This window comes from Ammospiza nelsoni, chromosome 6, assembly GCF_027579445.1.
Source record: "Ammospiza nelsoni isolate bAmmNel1 chromosome 6, bAmmNel1.pri, whole genome shotgun sequence".
Classification (NCBI taxonomy): Eukaryota; Metazoa; Chordata; class Aves; order Passeriformes; family Passerellidae; genus Ammospiza; species Ammospiza nelsoni.
The window spans coordinates 2,586,305-2,595,131 of NC_080638.1; the positions used below are offsets into that span (position 1 = coordinate 2,586,305).

Sequence of the window (8,827 nt, forward strand, 5' to 3'; positions counted from 1 at the left end):
ACCACATCCTCCTGTTTATGTGGAGTCTGAGGCTACAACAAACAGCCTGAATGCCTGCTCCACTGAAACCACTGGGTGCTGTACAACCACCCTCAGAGAAACAGATTTCTTCTGTCATGAAGTCCTCTTTTGCCTTCATTCAGCTTCTTATTGCTAAAGATCTAAACATCTTTCTAAATGATGAATAACATGTTCTAAACGTCTTTCTAATGTTTTTATGCTCTGTTCATGCTCAATTGGAAGATTTGTTCATTTTATTTTTAGTCTGAAAACCACCATCATGCTGAAATTATATCTAATTATGACTGTATCTTCTTTCCTCATGTTGTAGTTTCAGTCATTCCCTTGCTTTGCCCAAACTCTTCAGTCCTGGTTGTGGCCAGGATGTGGTTAATTTTTCTGTACCACCCTGATGCCAGCTTCAGCTGTCCCTAAGATGATTCCTTTAAATAAAATACTCCAGCTGGCTGAATTCCAGCTTGCTGTTCAAATATTTACTTTAGGACTACACTCACAAAATTCACTGCCCTCATCTTGACGCTTCTCTCTCACCCTTTATCTCCTCAGGAATGGTCCTTCAGGCTGTTTAAGTGCTGGTTGGGTGTTTGCCCTTCTGCATGCCTTTCTGAATTGTGTGGCATGAGGCACAGGCATGGAAAGGACTCTGCTCCTGCTCTCTGGGGAGGAGGCAGGGCTGTTCAGAGCCTTATCCACAGCACTGACCAAACCCAGCAGGCTCCAACCAAGCTCCAGCCCTGGCTCACTGTCACAAGACAGAAGGGGCCATGGTGAGGTAAGAAGAGTTATAGCCCTGGAAATCCTTTATTTGCCATTATTTCCCTCTCTTTTCCTTCTGTCTGTTAGCAGGAAGGTTGGAAAGATAAGGAACACCTGTGGAAACACTCCATGCAGAAGGAGCCACCAGAAATATGGTCAGAGAAATGGGAAATATGGAGACTGAAAATTTGTACAAATTTGTTATCCTGTGAAAATACCTTCAGGTATGAAAATACCCTCCTAACATGCAGTCCTATCCTGCAACAGCAGCTACATTTCAGTCACTTTGCTTTCAAATTTGTGAGAACACTTTGCTGCATCAGTTTTGCTGACTTATCCATGTTTACCCCAGTGCTTTGCACTCACCCAGCAAAGCCTCTGCAGAGACCTCATCATGTCCTTTCAGCATCACAGGGGACCTGGAAGAAAGATGAGGACAAACTTTTTTAGCACAGCCTGCTATGATAGGACAAGGGATAATGGTTTTAAACTGAAAGAGAGTTGAACTAAGTTAAGTATGAGGAAGAAGTTCTTACAGTGAGGGTGGTGAAAAACTGGCCCAGGTTGCCTAGGGTAGGGGGGAGATGCCCCGTCTCCAGAAACATTCAAGTCCAGGTTGGGTGGTGTAGGGGGATACAGTATGAGTAAATGAAGGTGGTATAGAATGTAATCTTATCCCCCAGTGGGTTGCAGCTGGACCAATTACTAAAGATTAGGAGCAGGCCTGATTTTAACAGGCCACACCTGTAGCAAATAAGAACAGTGGTGTAAAAGAGTGGATTGGTGGGATCTGGAGTCAGATGGCTGCTGCAAGGATGAGCAGCAGTCAACGAGAAACATTGAGGAGGTACGTAACTCTGGTGATGTGGAATACTTGCACTATAGTGATCATAGAACTCTTGCTATATAAGAGAACAAATGGTGACCCCAACGTGATTTGGGACTAAACTATATTGCCCCGTGGATTCGGGACTAGACCATATAACCCTGTGGATTCAGGGAAATGGGATTTGACCACATAACCCCGTGGATTCAGGGAAACCGGATTTGAATACTAAACTATTGGCAAAATATATCAATTACAGCTATTAGTGTTTGTTAAACATGAAGATAAGCGCCTTTAAAATATAAAACTGAACTAACATTTAGAAATATATATGTATATCTGTACTATAATATGCTGTTTGAACCTTTGCATAACTCTTAGTTCTAAATGAAATGTATAAATATGTCATAATGTTAATTTATTTGAATATATTCTTCTGGTAATGCTGCAACTCTTAATTAAATTAAAAGAAAAAGGAGGAATTGTAGGGGGTAAATGAAGGTGGTATAGAATGTAATCTTATCCCCTAAAGAGTTGCAGCTCAACCAATTACTAAAGATTAGGAGCAGGCCTGATCTTAACAGGCCACACCTGTAGCCAATAAGAACAAGTGGTATAAAAGAGTGGATCAGTGGGCTCTGGAGTCAGATGGCTGCTGCAAGGACTAGGAGCAGTTAGTGCTTAGAGGAGAAGCCTGCAAGAAACATTGAGGAGGTGTGAAACTCTGGTGATATGGAATCCTTGCACTATAATTATAGTAGAACTCTTGCTGTATAAGACAGCAAGGTGGTGCTTGGGGCAACCTGATGTAGTTGAAGATGTCCATTTGTCAAAACCAGACTTTCTTAAGCCCTGGTTTAAGCAGTGAGCCAAAACTGCAGCCTTCCTTTCACTGTTGGCAGCCTTTTGCCTTGACTCTGCTCTATTTCCTCCACTCTGGTTTGTACTCCTGGGTTTAGGGTTTTGTTTCCTTTAGAAAATGTTTTTATTTCCTCTGCATTTTTGTGTTTACCTGTTGCATACATGTGTTTCCATCAGCTCAGCACTGAAAGCCAGCCCTGGTTCTTCTCAAAGCTATCACCTCTGCAATGGCAGCAGTGATTGTACAACTCTGCACGGAGGAAGGATGGGAGGACATTTTGCTCTCTAAATTTCATTCAAGCCAATCTTTCCTCTGTCCATACTGATTATTCTAACCAAGTCTGACTGTCTTATCACTTTCACTGCTTTGATTTTTTTACTGGAAGAGAACCAATAATTATTTTTTGTTTTTCTGTATGTAGGGCTTTTTCTCTAAACATGATGAGGAATTTCCTGACTTCTGCAAAATTGTGAGCATTTGCAGCTCCAATGCACATGTTGGTTGTAACTCTGGTGTTCATATGACTGCAAAAGGAAGAAGAGAGTCTCTGGCAGCTATTGCTAGCTCTCACTGGTCAAGTCCCTGAAGAAAATAGTGTACAGGAAGGTGCTGAGAGGCTGAGGCAGCACATGCTAAATCAGTGGCTAGACTCTGAAAAGTTTAAAGTCATGACACCAATGGCAACTTCTGCTTGTGTGATTGCTATTCTGAAATTGCTATTCTTCACCTTTTGCCTTTGCACTTTTGGCCTTTACAGTTCATGAGGAGCAATGGAGCCATGCTGTTACACATTCCCAAAAAGTCTCCACTGACTGAGCTGCCATGAGTGGGAGCAGAGGACCAGAAGAAGCAGCAGTTCCAGACTCAAGTTCAGCCACAGGTAGCTTAAGTCAGTAGTACTGCCCGAATTTCAAGGACACAGGGGCTGTTTTGGACTCCTCTTGTTCAGCTTTACTTAAAAAGGCTTTCCATGGTGTTAGAGATGTGTTGCCAGCATCTCTGTTTTATAAACTGCTTGTGTAATTCACTCTGAAATTTTGTGAGGCTTTCTTGGGTAAAACAGGAGCTGCTTTAAATGGCACCTAAACCCATCTGTTCCCCTGGAAAAGGCCTTTCCCTTGTAGGGCACAGGGCACACAGGGTCAGCTGTTCCTATTACCTCCAGCTGACTGGTTTCTCTCCCTTCTCTAGAACCAGGCAAGGGGGATGCAGGGATCCGGGGGGGATGCTGACAAGAATCTCTCTCCAAGTGCCCAGACCCCTGCAGGATTTGCCTGGCTGCAGGCAGGTCCGTGTTTGCTCTGGGTGTCCCTGATGAAGCCAAGCAGGCTAGAAGTGGCAGAAGGGCCCTGCCCACATGTGCATCTTGAACACATGGTCCCCTCAAGTTTGGCCACACACAGGCAAGAGATTGGGCAAGCTGTGTGCCAACAGAGCCCTTCCTTCCCACACTAGCCAGCCCTGGAGAGGGAACTGCTGCAGACATGCAGCGCAACCAAGATATTTGGCTTCGTGATTTGTGGTGGGAGAAAGAGCCTCAGCACAGTCACCTACTCATTTGGAGGCTCTAAAAACTGCCAGTTCTTATGCCCAAAAAGCATCTGCCCCCACACCCTCTGCTGCTGCTGTGACTATTTTCTGCTGGGGGGACAAGCAGCCCACTTTGGGGAGTCACTTCTTGGGAGCTGAGCAGGGAGAAAGTCACCTTGGTGACTGTAAAACACCACAGGAACAGCAAAAAGGAGGGACTGGTGTGGTGGTGTTCACAGGGGTCATAGGATGAGGGAAGAGATGAGAAACTTGACCCCATGTTTCAGAAGGCTGATTTATTATTTTATGATATATATTACCTTAAAACTATACTGAAAGAATAGAAGAAAGGATTTCATCAGAAGGCTTGCTAAGAATAGAAAAGGAAAGAATGATAACAAAGGCTTGTGACTGACCAGAGTCCGAGACAGCTGGGCTGTGATTGGCCATTAATTAGAAACAACCACATGAACCAATCACAGATGCACCTGTTGCATTCCACAGCAGCAGATAATTAATGTTTACATTTTGTTCTTGAGGCATCTCAGCCTCTCAGGAGAAAAATCCTAAGGAAAGGATTTTTCATAAAATATGTCTGTGACAGACTGGGTGACAATTCAGTCCAAACCTTGGTCTGAGCTCTCAAGGATTTGGGCACAGCTCCTCTTCCAGCTTGAGGCCAAGCCTGGATGCAACCCTGAGCCAGCCTGAACCAACCCCCCTTGTCCAGCACATCTAAACCAGGAGGGCCATTGCTGTAAGGCCTTGCACAGCCTCACCTCCATGGTGTTCAGTCCCTCTGGGCTGGGCTCACCCCTGGAGCTGGCTGGCTTTGCCTGCTGACAAAGCTGGAGGCATTTAAATGAACAGAGCCAAGCTCTGAGCCTCTCTGCACAGAGTGCTCCTGTCCAAGGCTTCCTACCCTGCCCCTCCAGGAGAGCTCCTCTGGCACCAAAACCAACAAATACAGCAGTGCTTTTGGGCTTGGGGAAATGCAGACTGAACAAATAGGAAATAGGAATAAGAAAAATTGGTTCTCTCTCCAAAACTGGGAAAGGGAATGGAAGGGGGCTCCTGAAGCTGAGGAAGGGGAGGAGAAGCATCCCAGTGCCAGGGTGAAGTCAGAGTTACAGGAGCAGAGATGCTCCTGAGCTCAGGGTTTGCTGCCATCCCTGCACTCCTTGGGGTTTGTGTCACCACAGCCTTGTAAAATGCTCCTGGCTCCGTCTGCTCTTTGCTGTGTGTGCCCCAAACAGGATAGGAAAAATACCTTTTTATTTGGGTTTTTTGTTTGCTAAATACAATAATCTTGCAGGCAGTAAGCAACTCTTCTGCCTTCACTGTTTTTTTTTCCCTGACAGGCTTTTGCCTGAAATCAGTCCTGGCACAACAGCTCTGCTGTGTCCCTGGGACAGCAGCCCCTCATTGCCAGGGCTGTGCTGGCAGCTCTGTGGGGTTCAGGAGCACAGGGCACCAGCACCAGACCTGTGCTGGGGCTCTGTGCAACCTCTGCACCCCTTTCTTGGTGCTCTCCAAAGATGTGGGAGTTTTTAGCTGTTCCCCACCCTCTGAAAGCTGGAGACAATTGATTTTGCATGACTCCTCAAAGCTTCTCCTGAAGCCTGTTTCCCAAATCCCCAGAAAAAAAAAAATTACAGGGGGTAAGAGGAATTAAAAGGGAGATGTGTTTCTTTGGATTTTCTTGGCATCAGTCATCTGTTTTCTGAATGAAAACTGCTGTCTGGTCACACTTATGGCATTGGCATGATGTGTCTGACATCCTACAGGGTAACAAATCCCTTGGAGCTGGCTGGTGTGTCTGGAAAGCATTTCCTGTCCTTGCAGCCTTTAACAGGCAGCACATTGGAGGCACACATTGAATCCCTTAGGTTGTCTCCTTTCACCAGGGTGCTCCAGAGGCACCAAACAGCTCTGAGTGCTGCTCCCTCAGCTCCAGGCATCTTGTGTGCTGTCCCACTGAGGGGGCAGACCAGCAAAGCCCGTGCAAGGCTGTCACAGACATATTTTATGAAAAATCCTTTTGCTAGGATTTTTTCTCCTGAGAAGCTGAGAGGCCTCAGAAACGAAATGTAAACAATGTTTATCTGCTGCTGTGGAATGAAATTGATGCATCTTTGATTGGTCTCATGTGGTTGTTTTTAATTAATGGCCAATCACAGTCCAGCTGTCTCGGACTCTCTGGTCAGTCACAAGATTTTATTATCATTCCATTCCTTTCCTTGCTAGCCTTCTGATAAAATCCTTTCTTCTACTCTTTAGTGTAGTTTTAATGTATCATTTTCTTTTAATGTAATATATATCCTAAAATAATAAATCAGCCTTCTGAAGCATGGAGTCAAGATTCTCATCTCCTCCCTCGTCCTGGGACCCTTGTGAACACCACCACACAGGGGTGTGCTCTTTGCCAAAAGAGGGGCGTTTTTGACCAGAAAAACCAACTCTTGGTGAGTTTTGGAGCCTTCAAGAGGAAGCTGTGCCTCTGAGCTGTCTCTCCCTCCTTGCTCAGCACGCCTCCTTCCATTGCATAATGATGGTAGACTCGTCTGGAGGTGACTCCTCTTGGCAGCTCTGCCTTCCCTCCTGGTGTGTGGGGTGAAGGCAGAGCTGCAGGCTCTGCTCTCCTTAGAAAGACCTTAGTTTCACCCCAAAATAGGCTGCAGGAGGAACCTGGCAGGCAAAAAGAAAAAGAAAGAAATCTGAATTTCTAGAGGGTTGTTAGGCATCAGTAGAACTTGACATGTAGTTCCAGGGGATGTGGGGATGCTCTGTGAGCAGTGACCTGACCGCTGGGAGAGGAGAAGGTCAGCAGGGAGCTGCTCAGAGGAGCAGGGTTGGGGTTAGATCTGGGAGGAGCAGGTCTGTCACAGACACATCTTATGAAAAATCCTTTCATTAGGATTTTTTTCTCCTGAGAAGCTGAGAAGCCTCAGAGGGAAAAAATAACAATGATTATCTGCTGCTGTGGAATGCAACAGGTGCATCTGTGATTGGTCTCGTGTGGTTGTTTTTAATTAGTGGCCAATCACAGTCCAGCTGTCTCAGACTCTGTTCAGTCACAAGATTTTATTATCATTCCTTTCCTCGCTAGCCTTCTGATGAAATCTTTTCTTCTATTCTTTTAGTACAGTTTTAATATATCATTTTCTTTTAATATAATATATATCATAACATAATAAGCATAACATATATAACATATGCAACATAATACATCAGCCTTCTGAACCATGGAGTCAGGATTCTCATCTCTTCCCTGGTCCTGGGACCCCTGTGAATGCCACCACAGAGGTCAGCAGGGAGCTGCTCAGAGGAGCAGGGCTTTCAAGTCCTGTTTGTGTTTAAATGTGATCTAAAAAACAGTGAAAATGTTAATGCCAGGGGTTTCCTAGTGAATGCCACCAGTCTAGAAAAAAAATCCAGATACCTCATAAATTCCTAGGAATTTGCTGCTTGTGTCAGTTTATGGGCATGCAAATTACAGGATTAAACATTTAGAGCTTTTTGTCTTTCTGGCAAATAAGTGTGTCAGGTTTGTTTCAAAATAAATGTGTCATTATCCTTGAATACTTTTTTATTATTACAGTCAAAACTTAGCCAGCTGGAGTTTTTATTAAGTTGAAATATGTGCTATAGGTCCATTTGAAACTATGTGGGTTAAACCTGATCTGCAACCCATATTTTAGGCCACTCGATTTAAAAAATAATAATAATAATACTTGCCTTGTGCACCACTTCAAGTGGTTGAGCATTTCTATTGGTTTCTGATAAGCAAATGTGTGAAATTCAGAACAAGAGTGTTGACAGCTATTGTAGCAACTGAGGTAGTGCAACAAGAGGCTCTGGAAATAACAATATAACAATATCTCTGTGGACAGCCTTGTGGCCCCGATGCAGCCTGGACTCTCTTCTGCTCTTATATTGCTGTGTAAGGTTATTTTTGTCCATTAAAGTAGTGGGACACCCTGGCTTGCTTGGGTAGAAGTAAATCCAAACTGCTGTGCACTTTTGGGTATGTGAAGTGGCTTCTGTAAGTATGGGAATATGTCAAAAATTTCTGGCAAATTATGTATTCAACTGGAAGCTATTTTTGCAGTTGTGATAGGAAAAAAACCTCCTCTTAATGTAGATAAAAAATATAAACCAATAAACTATTGTTTATTGCTTTATACTTATATTCTTTAAATGATATTTATTTATATTCTTTAAATTATATTTATTTATATTCTTTAAATGATATTTATTTATATTCTTTAAATGATATTTATTTATATTCTTTAAATGATATTTATTTATATTCTTTAAATTATTACTACATTTTTAAAAAATAAGAAAACCCAAGAAAGTCAGGAAAAGCATAAATGGGTTCAAATTTATATTATTTCAATTCTATTTATTTATATTATTTAAATTCTATTTATTTATATTATTTCTATTATTTAAATTATTACTACTTTTTAAAAAAATGAGAACTCAAGAAAGTCAGGAATAAATACCCATAAATATAATGGGTTCAAATTTATATTATTTCAATTCTATTTATTTATATTATTTAAATTCTATTTATTTTTATTATTTCCTATTATGTTTATTTATATTATTTAAATTATTACTACTTTTTAGAAAAATAAGAAAACCCAAGAAAGTCAGGAAAAACATAAATATTTGAGTTCAAAGGAGAATGAGGCAGTCCACCATCCTTTTGGTGGCGAGACCTTGTTTCAGCTGGGTCACCTGCACCTCCGTGAGCAGTGGGCTCCCATGGTGGGCACTGTGCCCACCAACATGGCATCAGTCACTCCTGTGCCCACCTGCTG

The 8,827-nt window shown here is 42.8% G+C and overlaps 1 long non-coding RNA gene across 1 annotated transcript; it reads left to right on the forward strand.

The window, feature by feature from the left end:
* Positions 1–2,264: 2,264 nt before the first annotated feature.
* Positions 2,265–3,492, forward strand: LOC132075144 (uncharacterized). Its single transcript, XR_009418720.1, has 2 exons — positions 2,265–2,317; positions 3,223–3,492. It is a non-coding gene; the product is annotated as an uncharacterized LOC132075144 (long non-coding RNA).
* The last annotated feature ends 5,335 nt before the right edge of the window (positions 3,493–8,827 follow it).